The sequence below is a fragment of the Sceloporus occidentalis genome, unplaced genomic scaffold (genome assembly GCF_023333645.1).
Source record: "Sceloporus occidentalis isolate IW3139 unplaced genomic scaffold, rSceOcc1.0.p SCAF_302, whole genome shotgun sequence".
Taxonomy (NCBI): domain Eukaryota; kingdom Metazoa; phylum Chordata; class Lepidosauria; order Squamata; family Phrynosomatidae; genus Sceloporus; species Sceloporus occidentalis.
The window spans coordinates 284281-289731 of NW_028317282.1; the positions used below are offsets into that span (position 1 = coordinate 284281).

The 5451-nt window shown below is 41.7% G+C and overlaps 1 pseudogene; it reads right to left on the reverse strand.

Moving 5' to 3' along the window:
- Window positions 1-3602: 3602 nt before the first annotated feature.
- On the reverse strand, window positions 3603-5091 carry LOC149275020 (G protein-activated inward rectifier potassium channel 4 pseudogene; annotated as a pseudogene).
- Window positions 5092-5451: the final 360 nt, after the last annotated feature.

Genomic DNA, 5451 nt, shown 5'->3' on the forward strand with positions numbered 1-5451 from the left:
GTTCTGTAACGGGTCACGCGGCGTACCCCTTTATACGTCAATAAAACGTGAAAAACTAACGTGTAGCCGCTTTACTAAATCTGCGATAACGTTTCCGGGCTTTTTCTTACAAGGGCAATACATAAATACGAGACAGGTCACTTGCGCCCACATCTGCGCACGGTGGGAAAACCGGGCATAAGTAGTATGTTTAAGATAACGGTTTGGAGCTGCCAAAAGAAAAGGTCCACCGGGCCATGGTCAAACAAACTTATCTAGAAATAATGGTGCCGTAAAAGGGTCCTGAAGCGGTTAATTAAAGTTATTTTAAGGTGGTTCTAGAAGAAATGTAGTGTCTGCTCGCCCTTTACTGTCTGCTACTAATTGGCTCTCAAAGAAATTGTGTGTATGTGTATAAGAATATTATATATTAATATGATATACACACACATCTATGTGCAGAATGGCAATGCCCATGCTTGGCAAATGCCTGTATTCTGGGGGGGGGGCAGCAGAAAATAACCAGGAAAATAAGAGTAGTTTTAACTGCTTTAGCCACTGACTCTACCAAAACAGCTGTCCCCTTTTGTGTAAATTCGTCAAAATAATCACATCGGATGGTGTTTAATTCAACTGGATGGTAGCCGGTGCTAACGGATTAGTGGGCCATAGCGCTAACAAAATAATCCAAAGAGATGAGTCTTGAAGGACATCAAGCTTCTTTCTGGTATTAGGGGTGGAAATCTAAGAGGCATTTAAGAAAAGAAATAAAAAAAAAACATTTTTTTAAATAAATAAAACCTAAGATTCACGTTTTGGGTAATATGGCAACGGGATTAAGAAAGGCACAGGGTAGGCATAAATGTTGCTGATTATGGGCCATGTAAGCAGCAACTAGCAAAATGGGAAGAGAAGATGGGTCAAGTGGTTCGTATTTAATGTTCGTGTAAATAGTAAGCTAGCCGGTAAATATTAAAACCTGTTTGGACCTTAGCTGTAATCATCCACACGTCCTGTAGGTGTCGCTTTTACCTCACAAATAGGAACTGGCCCTTTGGGACTAATTTCGGACAGGAAAGCAGCGGGGTCGCACAATGCGAGGTTGGGTGACGCCGTGGTGAAAGGGAGGAGGCCTGCATGCTGTGCGAGCGCCAGAAAGAAATCTGCAGGTGACATAAGGAGTGATGGATGGAGGGAGGTAGTATATATGTTAGCATAAGAATGCATGTATGTAGACGTATGTGTCTACATGAATGTAGAAGTGTTTGTTAGTATGGATGTGTGTGTTAGCATGAGTGTGTGTTAGTGTATGTTAGTATTAGAATGTGTATGTATGTTAGTGTGAGTATATATGATCCAGTGGGTCCCCCGGCCAGGATTTGCCAGCCTGCCACTGCAATAGTCTTTCTGCCCTGAAGATGTTAGAAGCATAGAATCTGCCGGCAGGTCGGCCCCATTCGGCCCCTGTCTAGTTGCCCGTTTCTCCTGCTGTAAAGACTCAAACTTTAATCGGTCGTTGGTCTCGTCTTAGATTCAGGAGCCATATACCCATCCCACCCATGTTTAATACCCTCACTGTATTACCCTCTACCACGTCTGCTGGGAGGCTGCTCCACTTATGTACGAATGGCCTTAAGCAATGTTTAGCCGGGTGCCAGCATGTTTGGGATCACATCATTGTGGAACTGCTTCTCAGGCCTGGATTAAAATTAAAAAAAATTTCCGTCTAAATCCGAAGCTGCCATGACAATGAAACTTCCAGCGCTCGACGTCTGTTGTATTAAATCTTTATTTTCTAAAGTCTAACATTTAAGACACGAACAAGACAAAAACACATACGTGTTATGCGTGTAACAAGATGTGCGGCTCACAGTGTATCAAAGTAGAAGTTAGTTATCTGAAAACCGTTTAACTCTTGTCTTTATGCTCTTAATCCGGATGAAATCGGTTCCCTCGTCATGAAGCTCTCCTTGGGATGGCTCGTGTACGTTGGGGTCTTATGGGCAATCGCTAGAGATGTAAACTAACTGCAATAAATGTAATTAGACCAAAATGCAATTTAGACCATTTGTATTTATAAATCAATTCGATTTCGGGAGAAAATCCATGGGAGTCTCAAATTAAAAGGATTCCTCTTATCTGCGCCGGAAAAATGTAAACGTTTTTTGAATAAAAGCTTCAATGAAAGGATTAACCGTTATCGATGCTGCCAGATTGACGGGCTTCCTTATAATAGGGCGTTTTCTAACATTTTGATAGAATTTATGGGGAGTCCTGTTCCCCGCTGATGTTGTAACCAAAGTCATCACCTGCAGCTTGAGGAACGGAGATAAACAGTTAGAGCAGTAAAGATCCGCTAAACAGAAGTTGGGCGAAAGATACGTTAGATTCCTTTAAGAATTGTCTGCGAAGTGCATTGATTGATTTCAGAAATAATATCTTAATGAACGCTGGTATTGTTCCAGGACGGAACTAAATGTCACAAAACACAAATTAAACCCCTTATTTTGTGCTTTCTGGATCAACAGCATTTGGCCGAGAACCCGTCAAAAGTAGAATTTGTTGGATAGGCAGCTTTTATTATTCATTATTATTATTATATCAATATTACCCTTCGCCGACAGACCTTATGGAAGCTGCATCCTTGTTGGGGGAAGCTATTCTCTCCTGCACCCTTTACTTCCTGCTGCACTCTCTTGGTAAGTGATTCATAGTTCCCTTAAAGCACAGTAAAGAAATTCTTCCCCCGACCAAAATAATCAAAAATAATGTTCTTCCAGAGAATGAACAGTACTATATTTTTTTGTATCAAATTAATATTTTGGGAAAGAAAGTTTTTTATATTTTTCTTTGATAATCATACCTCGTTATTTGGTACCTCTGAGGTATAGGACGAGAAATAATCCTTATTGCGCATGCATGTAAATACAAAAGTATAATTTTATCTTACTTCAAGGTCAGGTCATGCGCCATTGTGTTAGGAATATAAATAAATAATCTTATCTCACGTGATGTCATATATGTGAGCTTTCAGTAGTCCGTGCCCAGACACCTTAGGCTAAGTGCCCTAGCACATCATCCAGGTGGCATAAGTGCCATGTGGGTGTGGTCTAATACAACCCTACCTGTATGGGGGCAAATACTCCATAAAATAGGTTAACCATTAGCCTAGAGAGGCACTTTCTTAGGTGCACTCTGGAGGCAACTATGAATGGTTGAATGGTAGCACCACCAACTCCTGACCACGTACTGCTCATTTGTGGTCAAACTCTGTGGTTTACAGCTATGGTTTACTTCTAAAGACCCTTGGCTGGTTGCACCTGAGATGCAAGGTTGCTCCTGGAGGTATTTATCTGAGTACGGCTGAAGATGTTGCGAACTTTAACCCAACATTAGCTTGGGGGTCTCGTAGTTTTGCGCACATACCAGCAGACATCAAGCTTTGGACAATGTACTGTCGTGTATATGAATTATTGATAGAATGTTGAAGGCCTACAGAGCTTTATTTCAGCAAGAATAAAGTGTTTCTCTGCCGAAGAGAGGTTAGTCATTGTAAGTGGCAGGTAACAGGCACTGTCCTCATATATCTGCCATATTGCATTATTGTTTTGGGGGTTTTTTTGTCACTCCCACGTAAGGTTTATTTTGCTAATGTCGCCGTTGGATACCACAGGAGGACTCTCATTCCCCAATGCTTCCTGGATCTCCTGTTCTATAGTTTGGTTGGCCTTGTGGTTGACGGGCGTCAGGAGCGGTGGAACTCCTTTCTCTTTTTGTTCTGCCAGCTCTTTTGCGCTGCACGTCGGCGTCGGGGTCTCGTCGGTATTGTGAAAAGTGTCGTAATCCACTTCGTAAAAGCCTTCCTCCAAGGTCAGCACGGGCATAAAACGATGGCCCCAGAGAACCTCGTTCTCCACGTAAGAGCTCCGAGCTTGGCACGTCATCCCTGAAAACACACATTAGCATAAACAGTTTGAGAAGAGCAACTGTGGGGCAACACAACGACCAACACGCAACTGATATGGCGTTAATTGGAAGTTCCCTTTTTGAACACTAGGGGTCAATGTTGACCTATATATCATGTTATATATATTAATATATATAAATATATATTATACTATATATACTATACTATATACATATATATAGTTATTCCTTAAGGTTCCTTGAAGTCATTATAGCAAATGAGGCCACTCGACTCTCTTTCTTACCTGTAGCTTCAACCATTCCTTCCAAAATCACCACTATCTCAAATTCCTCTTTTCCGAGCTGATCTTTGGACATCTCCCAAAACGGGCTCTGCTCATTGAACTCGTGACAAATAATAAGCGGTGAGACCAGGAACAAGCGATCGTCCCCTGTGTCGAAACCAACGTTGATGTCCGTCTGGTTTAGAGGGATGAACTCTCCCTCTTTGGTCTGCTTGGATTTGATGAGTTTGGCTCTGATAGAAGCTTCAACAATATGTGAATTCCTTAGATCCCCGACTCTGAACATCAAGCACAGCTTTCCGTCCCTCATTGAGATCACAGCCATGTGCGAGAACATGAGGGTCTCTGCCCGTTTCTTTGGTTGGGAGATCTTTACGAACATGCAGCCCACCATGAAAGCGTTGACAATTGAGCCGAGAATGGCTTGGACCAGCAGGAGAACAATGCCCTCAGGACACTTGTCAGTGATGACCCTGTATCCATAGCCAATGGTGGTTTCAGTTTCAATAGAGAACAGAAAAGCGGATACAAATCCATTCAATTTGTCAACGCAAGGTGTCCACGTATTGTCTTCGACGTGGTCGAGGTCACCACGGATGTAAGCAATTAACCACCATATGAATCCAAAGAAAATCCAAGTTATGGTGTAGACCATTGTGAAGACCAACAGGTTAAACCTCCACTTGAGGTCCACCAGTGTGGTGAAGATGTCTGTCAAGTACCTGTATCTTTCTCTAACATTGCCATGGTGGACGTTACATTTGCCATCTTTCTCCACGTATCTCTGCCGCCGTCTTTTCTCTGGCTCGGCTATCACCATAGTACGGTTCGTAACCACCATTGGTTTATCCTGTGCCTGTTTTGGTATCTTGCCAACTCTGTTCTCGATGTCCTGGTTCATGAATTTGCAGGTACTCATCTTGGCGTTGATGTGTAGGACACAAACTCACTCTCTACCTGTCAAGAAATACACAGATTAGCTTCAAATCAGAAAGCTCTTCGAATTCAATTTAAGGAAAAAAAATATTTTTATAAAGTCATTTTTTTATATTTTTATCATTTTTTATATCCCATCGGAGCCACTTGGGTAGTATGGTGTATTTTTTTTTCTATAAATCAATCCAATTCTTAAAACATTTGGATGCCCATATAAAAGAGTCACATTTTAGGCTAAGTGAGCTATTTTAAGGCTGTAATAAAATATTTTGACATTTTTCCACCCCACTTTAGTTAATCTTACAAGACATTTGAATTAAGCATT